Here is a 9786-nt window from a genome sequence, read left to right on the forward strand (position 1 = left end):
GAAGTCCATGATCAAGGTGTCAGCAGGGTTGGTTTCTGCTGGGTCTCTTTCCCTCGCTTGCACGCATCTGCCCTCTTGCTGCTGCTTCGCGTGGTTGTCCCTCTGTGCATGGCACCCCTGGTATGTCTCTGTGTGTCCTAATCCCTTCTTGTAAAGACACCAGTCAGATTAGACTAAAACCCACCCTAAAGGCCTCATTTTAACCTAATTACCTCTTTTTGTTTGTTTGTTTGTTTTAATATGGATCACTTCATGAATTTGTATGTCAACCTTGTGCAGGGGCCATGCTAATCTCCGTATCATTCCAATCTTAGTATAAGTGCTGCTGAAGCGAGCACTAACCAAATGCAGTCACATTCTGAGATACTAGGGGTCAGGGCTTCAACATATGAATTTGGGGGGACATAGTTCAGTCCCTAACAGCTGGTTTATGTTAGGTCCTGTGTATGCCTGTAGTATGTTGATCTTCCACTATGAGGGCACATAGCACAGTTTCATAGTTTACTACTTACTTGTAAAAGTTTACCCAAGTCAACCCCATATTGCTGCTCACCACTGGATTCCCACCCCAGTACAACAAAACTTGATTTATCCGATAAGTAATTTAGGCACTGTGACAACCTTTCACCTATTCTTCCCAGAGAAATACCACGAAATGCATCATTGCTTGTGAAATATTTAAAATTACCATGATTCTTTTCTACCCTAAAAGTTAAAAGCAAATTAGCCTGAAAATGCAGAGTGAAAATTTTTCCCCTCATTTTTCAAACAACAGACCAGTTATTTCCTAGGGCTAATGACCTGACCAGTAAAACATATAATCCCTTTTATATTTATTAGGAAGATAATCACCACTCAGTACTTTGAAAATATGATCACTGAAGTTCCAGAGCCTCTTTTTCTTTTGCTGTTGGACACAACAGCAACCCATACTCCTACCTGGATGTTTTATCAGGGGCTCACTTTGTGTAATTTTACATATTCTACATCAAATGTACTGTACTCTCTCCCTTTAGAGCCACTTAAATGAGATTCATATTCCTTAGTATGAAAAACACTGTTTTTCCAACTGGAACCAATCAAGTCTGGAGAAATCATCCTCATGGACTTTGGGAAGGATATTTAGATACTAAATTGCAGATAGACCCTGTACTCACAGTTTAAATAAATATCACATTTTGTGCCGGGACTTGTAAGATTTCTTACTTGTGAGTTACAAATTAACTTTAACCTGCTGATAATTTCAATCTGTTCTGAAATAAATGGACATTGGACTGTAAATTACCATAATGAAAGAGTCCCATTCCCTTCACAACCCAAAAACTATAGTCATTAACAAGTCGAAATTAATATGTAATGTACAAGGAGGCAGGAGGTATTTGAAGTTGTACCCACACTATCACATGCCTCAAGGGTAGCATCTGAAATAAACAAAGCACAGTTTAACCTAAGATTCTAATTTATAACTAGGAAGTGTTCCTTAAAGGCCAACCATTAATTTCATAGTATATTCTTTGCCAAAGAGGAATTAGCCAGTCTATGACTGAACATTATCACAACTTACAACTTTTCAAGGTTGAAGAGGCAAGTTCTTTGTCTTCTAATGGTAAAGTAACCCAACTCAAAGGCACATATAAAAATAAAATTAATGAGGGGACCTGGGTGGGTAAGTGGGTTAAGCATCTGCCTTCAGCTCAGATCACCGTCCTGGGCTCTCGGGATCACTGAGCCCCAAGTCTGGCTCCCTGCTCAGTAGGAAGAATGCTTCTCCCTCTTCCTCTCCCCCTACCCCCACTCTGCGTGTGCACGCTTGCACTCTCTCTCAAATAAATAAGTAAAATCTTTTAAAAATAAAATAAAATTGGTGACATTGGCTACATATCACTCAAGTATGATAGTCATACAGCTAGTACAAAGCACTTGGTTGATTTTCTCTCTTTCCCTTTTGATTTCCTCTCTCATCCTGGAGCATTCCTTCTACTTTAAATCTAGCTCTAAAATCTTACTACTACCAAAAATTCTTAATGTATACAACAAAGAAGAGCCTAATAATTGAGTTGATTGGCATAAATCTTTAGAATTATCCACATTTTACCATAAGTCTTCAAATATCTTCTGGATTTTTCATCCATAATTGAGTTTTTCAGTTAAAAAAAAGCATCACTTAACTGGAGATTTCAGAGGGATATCTAACAGTTGTGTCAAGTTTACCACTTTCTAGGTATAAGCACAACCTCCAGTTTCTATTCCTATTAATTTTGTCATGATTTTACAGGTATTTACTCCATCTACAGTCAAAACCCTCCATTTCCTGGACCTCACCTGCCTTTCTAACCTTATTTTCTTTTGTTAAGGAGAAGTAATGATTCTGGAAGCAAAGATGAAGTACTGAGGGAAGGTTTCCTGCCAAACAAGGAACCTGATCCAGATCAAAAGTTGGGCTCCAGGGTTGAGACTCTGTGACCTGGGTCTTAGGAAAGCAGAGTGTCCGAGGTCTGGAGATATCCAGGCTCATTGGCTAGGCATTGTGGAAGCATATTTCTGTATTTTGTCAGAAGGCAGTCTCTTCTATGGGTGTGAAGTGCTTGTTTTAGGGTAGTGGTGACTCAGTTGTCCTTGCTGATTCAGGATTATGGAATCCTAGCTATCGTTAAAACAGAAATCAAGTCTGCATTTCCTCCTATCCCTCAGGTGATATCATCATCATCATCATCATCACCGATAGTATCCTTATAAGCTTCTGTAGATGGGGGCCATGCCTCGTCTTTCTTGGCATCCTCCATGGATGTGTAGAATAAATTTTATTTTGGTCTTAGCTTTTTCAACTACACAAAGAAAATTGGAAGGTTTTTAAAAATGCTCAAAAAATTTTACTTGTAAGGGATTGTAGACAACTTCAATAAAATTTCTGGACCTGAACATTCTTTAATCCAATCCATAAAGTTTGCTTATACTGAGTCCAAAGTACATGTAGTAATTCAAGTGCACTTACATTGATTATAATAGAGCTAGCCATAACATTAGTGATTAATAATTATTATAAAATATTTGTTAATAATATAATTATATATAAGAATTACATAACCACATAGAATAATTATATAATTATAATACTAATGATTATATCATATAATTTTATGATATAAAATTAACCAATTTAATTTAATAATTAAATCATATTAATATTTAGTCCAAATTACATTTAATAATTCAACATTTTTTCTCCAAGTTTATCCCCATCTTACCGAAAAGTCTACAAATCAGGGGACCTCTTTTAGCATAGAGTTGTGCCCTATTCTTTTTATCACAAGGTTAAGAAAACAGAAGATAAAGATGATAGTAAAGGAAGACTATGACTTTCTCCCAGAAGCGAAAATACTATCTTTTTTCCCAAATAGATGGATTTTAATTTTTTTAATTTTTAATTTTTTTAAATTTTGTTACATTATGTTAGTCACCATACAATACATCATTAGTTTTTGATGTGGTGATCCACAATCCATTGTTTTTGTATAACACCCAGTGCTCCATGTAGTACATGCCCTACTTAATACCCATCACCGGGCTAACCAATCCCCTCTCTCCCCTCCCCGCTAAAACCCTGTTTGTTTCTCAGAGTCCATAGTCTCTCATGGTTCATCTCTCCCTCCAAATCCCCCCCTCATTTTTCACTTCCTTCTCCTCCATGCTATATATCTCCATGCTATTCCTTATGTTCCACAAATAAGTGAAACCATATGATAATTGACTTTCTCTGCTTGACTTATTTCACTTAGCATAATCTCCTCCAGTCCCATCCACGTTGATGTAAAAGTTGGGTAGTCATCCTTTCTGATGGCTGAGTAATATTCCATTGTATATATGGACCACATCTTCTTTATCCATTCATCTCTTGAAGGGCATCTTGGCTCTTTCCACAGTTTAGCTATTGCGGACATTGCTGCTATGAACATTGGGGTGCATATGGCCCTTCTTTTCACTACATCTGTGTCTTTGGGGTAAATACCCAGTAGTGCAATTGCTGGGTCATAGGGTAGCTCTACTTTTAAATTTTTGAGGAACCTCCACACTGTTTTCCAAAGTGGCTGTACCAACTTGCATTCCCACCAACAGTGTAAGAGGGCTCCCCTTTCTCCACAACCTCTCCAACATTTGTTGTTTCTTGCTCTGTCCATTTTTGCCATTCTAACTGGTGTAAGGTGGTATCTCAATGTGGTTTTGATTTGAATTTCCCTGATGGCTAATGATGATGAACATTTTTTCATGTGTCTGTTAGCCATTTGTATGTCTTCTTCAGAGAAGTGTCTTTTCATATCTTCTGCCCACTTTTTGACTTGATTATTTGTTACCCACAGCGAATATCATCCTCAGTGGGGAAAAGCTGAGAGCCTTTCCCTTAAGATCAGGAACACATCAAGGATGCCCACTGTCACCACTGTTGTTCAACATAGCACTAGAAGTCCTAGCAACAGCAATCAGACAACAAAAAGAAATAAAAGGTATTCAAATTGGCAAAGAAGAAGTCAAACTCTCTCTTTTTGCAGATGACATGATACTTTATGTGGAAACCCCAAAAGACTCTACCCCCAAATTACTAGAACTCATCCAGCAATTCAGTAATGTGGCAGGATACAAAATCAATGCACAGAAATCAGTTGCTTTCTTATATACTAACAACGCAACTGTAGAAAGAGAAATTAGAGAAACGATTCCATTTACAATAGCACGAAAAACCATAAGATACCTCGGAATAAACCTAACCAAAGAGGTAAAGGATCTATACTCTAGGAACTACAAAACACTCATGAAAGAAATTGAAGAAGACACAAAAAGATGGAAAAATATTCCATGCTCATGGATCGGAAGAATAAACATTGTTAAAATGTCTATGCTACCCAGAGCAATCTATACCTTCAATGCCATCCTGATCAAAATTCTAATGACATTTTTCAAAGTGCTGGAACAAACAATCCTCAAATCTGTATGGAATCAGAAAAGACCCCGAATCACCAAGGAAATGCTGAAAAAGAAAAACAAAGCTGGGGGCATCACGTTGCCCAATTTCAAGCTATATTATAAAGCTATGATCACCAAGACAGCATGGTACTGGCACAAAAACAGACATATAGACCAATGGAACAGAATAGAGAACCCAGGTATGGACCCTCAACTCTATGGTCAACTAATCTTTGACAAAGCAGGATAAAACATGCAATGGAAAAAAGACAGTCTCTTCAATAAATGGTGCTGGGAAAATTGGACACCCACATGCAGAAAAATGAAACTCAACCCTTCTCTAACACCATACACAAAGATAAACTCAAAATGGATGAAAGACCTCAATGTGAGACAGGAATCCATCAAAATCCTGAGGAGAACATAGGCAGTAACCTCTTTGACATCGGCCACAGCAACTTCTTTCAAGATACATCTCCAAAAGCTAGTGAAACAAAAGCAAAAATGAACTTTTGGGACTTCATCAAGATAAAAAGCTTCTGCACAACAAAGGAAACAGTCAACAAAACAAAGAGGCAACCCACAGAATGGGAGAAGATATTTGCAAATGACACTACAGATAAAGGGCTGGTATCCAAGATCTATAAAGAACTTCTCAAACTCAACACCCCCAAAATACTATTTTTAAGCTTAATTTGAAAAGGCAGTATCAAGAAAAGGTAAAGATAATTCAATATTTTTTCAGCCTAATGCTTGGTTTCTGCAAAGTTTCATGGACCACTGTACTTCTCAAATACACTCAGGAATCTGTGGCATTATGCCAGGAGTATGCAAGAAAATGATGAATTTTTCTGAAGCATCAATTTTACTAGAATATGTTTTGGGGAAAAGTGTATATAATTTAAAATGGTAAAGAAATTCAAGTATTTATTATTTTTATTGAGGTATAATTGACAAAACATTATATAGTTGGCCCTTAAACAACATGGGTTTGAACTGTGCAACTCCACTTATAAGTGGATTTTTTTTCAATAAATATAATACAGTGCTATAAATGTATTTTCTCTTTCTTCTTCTTATTTTTTTTATCCGGCGGGGGGAGAGAGTAGGGGCAGAGGGAAAGGGAGAGAGAGAGAATTTTAAGTAGGCTCCATGCCCAGCGTGAAGCCTGACGCAGGGCTCAATTTCACAACCTTGAGATCATGACCTGAGTCCAAATCAAGAATCAGACACTTAAGCGACTGAGTCACCCCGGCACCCCTATTTTCTCTTTCTTATGATTTTCTAAATAGCATTTTCTTTTCTTTAGCTTACTTATTATAAGAATATGGTATATAATACATATGATATCCAAAATATGTGCTAATTGACTGTTTATGTTATTGGTAAGGTTTCCAGTCAACAGTAGGCTGTTAGTAGTGGGCTCATAGTAAGTTTAAAATTCATAGGCATTGGCACAACCCCCAAGTCCAATGACAGTTCAAATAATATATGTAGTGCACAGTGTAAAACATTAATAAGAAAGGACATACGAAAGATTAAAGACTCAAAGAACTCTTACTAGTTTATGCTGTTATTCACTGGTTGGAAGAATTTAGATTCTTTTCCTGGTGTAGCATTATTTAAGGCAAATAAGGCAATATAGATAAAATCACAGAAATGTCACAAATAAAACTTCATGAACTCTACTTAAAATTTTAGAAGGCTTACGGGTGCCTGGGTGTCTCAGTTGGTTAAGCGACTGCCTTCGGCTCAGGTCATGATCCTAGAGTCCCGGGATTGAGTCCCACATTGGGCTCCCTGCTGAGCAGGGAGTCTGCTTCTCCCTCTGACTCTCCCCCCTCTCATGCTCTCTCTCTCACACACATAAATAAATTTAAAAAAAATTAGAAGGCTTTGAATGTTAAATGCAAAAGGAATTAATTCATTCTCTTATTTTTTTTTCCTTTTAGCCAGCCCTAAAGGCACAGAATTAATTTAACTTCAGCATACCTATGCAGCTGACAGTATTCCTGGCTTCTAAAAGACCCCAAGAGACATTGATTTAGTGGACAAGTTTTGCAGCTGTTAGAAGAATCCTATAGATAGATCACTGGGGGGGCGGGGGGGGGATCTGCCCCCATAAAAACACCAAGAGTCTGAGCTGCAATTTTCAGAGTTTTTACACATTACAAATTCCTTAATATATTTTCTTCCTTTTGGAAATGCACCTGAATTTTCAAATTCTTAATGCTAAGTAATGTATATACATCAAGCACCCTGCCTGGTACATGGTAGGTGTCAATAAATATTTATGGAATTGAATTAATCCAGCAATAATCCTCATGGGCCGACATCTCAGGGACTTGCCTGGCTTACAAGGGGTAGAAGGGCAATCCCTTTTTTCTACCTCACTCTAGTGTTGATTTTTGAACCCCTGGCACATTAGATCTGGTTAGGCTTCTAATGCTAATAACATTGTTTTAAACAATACAAAGGATACTACATGGAACAACAGTTATGACAATAGGTAAGCTTTATTCTCAACCAACTATACTCCACCTCAAGTGCAAGAATTCTGTAAAACATGAACACTGGTTCTGTGCTAGGATTATTAGCACAGCAAATTGAGAAAACCGGGGGTGACTCATATACAGTCAGGAAACACTGCATTGGTAAAATTATGATCCAATCAGGATTAAATAAAACAGTGAAATTATTATTATTATTTTTAAAGATTTTATTTATTTATTTGACAGAGAGAGACACAGCGAGAGAGGAACACAAGCAGGGCGAGCGGGAGAGGGAGAAGCAGGCTTCCCGCTGAGCAGGGAGCCTGATGCGGGGCTCGATCCCAGGACCCCAGGATCATGACCTGAGCCGAAGGCAGACACTTAACCGACTAAACCACCTAGGTGCCCCAAAATCAGATTGTTTCTTTGCCATTGAGTTCTATGAGTTCTTTATATATTTTGGCTATTAACCCCCAGTCAGATCTATCATTTACAAATATTTTCTCCCATTTAGGAGATTGCCTTTTCATTTTGTTGATGTTTTCCTTTGTTGTGCCCAAACATGTTAGTTTAATGTAGTTTCTTTTTGCCTTTCTTGCCTTTGCTTTTGGTGTCAAATCCAAAAAGTCACCACCAAGACCTATCACAAGGAGCTTACGGGCTCTGTTTAGAATTTTAGAATTGCTCATTCTAGTTCTGTGAAAAATGTCATTGGAATTTTGAAAAGAATTGCACTGAATCTGTAGATTGCTTTGGGCGATATGGACATTTTAACAATGTTAGTTTTTCCAATCCATGAACATGAAATATCTTTCCATTTATCTGTGTCTTCCTAAATTTCTTTCATCAATGTCTTAAAGTTTTCAGTGTACAGGTTTTTCACCTCCCTGGTTAAGTTTATGCCTAGGTATTTTATTCTTTTTGATGCAATTAAAATGGAATTGTTCTCTTAATTGCTCTTTCTGGTAGTTTGTTATTACTGTACAGAAGCCCAACTGGTTTCTGTATATCTTGCAACTTTACTGAATTCATTTATTAGTTCTAAAATTTTTTTTGGTAGAATCATTAGGGTTTTCTATATATAGTATCAAGTCATCTGCAAAGAGTGACAGGTTTACTTCTTCCTTTCCAATTTGGATGCCTTTTTTTTTCTTTTCCTTGCCTAATTGCCCTGGCTTGGACTTCCAATACTATGTTGAATAAAAGCAACAAGAGTGGGCAACTTTGTCTTGTTCCTGATCTGAAGAGAAAAAAACTTTAAGCTTTTCACCATGAGTATAATGTTATCTGTGGGCTTGTCACATATGGCCTTTATAATGTTAAAGTACTTTCCTACTATACCCACTTTGTTGAGAGTTTTTATCATAAATTGCTGACAAATTTTGTAAAATGCTTTTTCTGCATCTAGTGAGATGATCATATGATTTTATGCTTCATTTTGTTATGTTATGTGGAATGTTGATTGATTTGGTTGATTGAATCATCTTTGCATCTCTGGAATAAATTCCACCTGATCATGTTGTGTGATCCTTTAAATGTATTGTTGAATATAGTTTGCTAATATTGTTGAGGATTCTCCCAAGTTCAATGAGCATCTTTAGGACCATTATTTTGAACTCTTTATCAAGTAAATTAGTTATCTCTTTTTCATTAATTCTTTTTTTTTTTTCTGATGTTTTATTTTGTTCTTCCTTTGGGACATATTTCTGTGTTTCCTCATTTTGCTTGAGTTTCTGCATTGGTTTCTATGAATTAGTTGAAACAACCACCTCTTTCAATCTTGAAAGGTTAGCTTTGTGTAGGAACTGAACCTTATTGTTTGACCCTGCCCAGTTTGATCTTGGTTGTCTCTCAAACCTTCGTGATTGTCCAAGAAGTCTATTATATTTTTAACAGCCCAATACTTAAGGGTTTGCCAAGATCAGTCAGTGTCCCCAAGGTGGTGGAGGATCCCAGTCAACATGTAGATTCAGGCTGATTGGAAACCAGATGCTCAGGCAGCAGCTTTTAAAGAATACAAGTATATACAGTTCTGTGGGACTGCACGCACAAGCCTGGCTGGCTTTCAGAGCCAGATGATCTGGGGCTGTCTCCTGGTGGCAGTTGCAGAAATTGGGACTCTGGATGAATGCACCAGCTCTTTTCTGGGAGATATCAGTGAGCTGCAGTGAGACAGAGGGAGAGTGCAATGATGATGCCCCCCGGCCTATGTTCCCTCTGAGCGCCTCTAGATGTACACCAAACCTGAAACCTGCCCCTAAGTTCGAGTCCCCATGACTAGCAAGTAGTTTCTTTTTTACAGAAAGCCTGGGGTTATGCTTCAGTCTGCTGTCTATGC

The 9786-nt window shown here is 37.6% G+C and overlaps 1 non-coding gene across 1 annotated transcript; it reads right to left on the bottom strand.

Annotated features, from left to right (window-relative positions):
• Window positions 1–234: 234 nt before the first annotated feature.
• LOC118009768 lies at window positions 235–338 on the bottom strand. Its single transcript, XR_004679035.1, has one exon. It is a non-coding gene; the product is annotated as a U6 spliceosomal RNA (small nuclear RNA).
• Between the last annotated feature and the right edge of the window lie 9448 nt (window positions 339–9786).

The sequence above is a fragment of the Mirounga leonina genome, unplaced genomic scaffold (genome assembly GCF_011800145.1).
Source record: "Mirounga leonina isolate KUSES-001 unplaced genomic scaffold, KU_Mleo_1.0 Mir_127, whole genome shotgun sequence".
NCBI lineage: Eukaryota > Metazoa > Chordata > Mammalia > Carnivora > Phocidae > Mirounga > Mirounga leonina.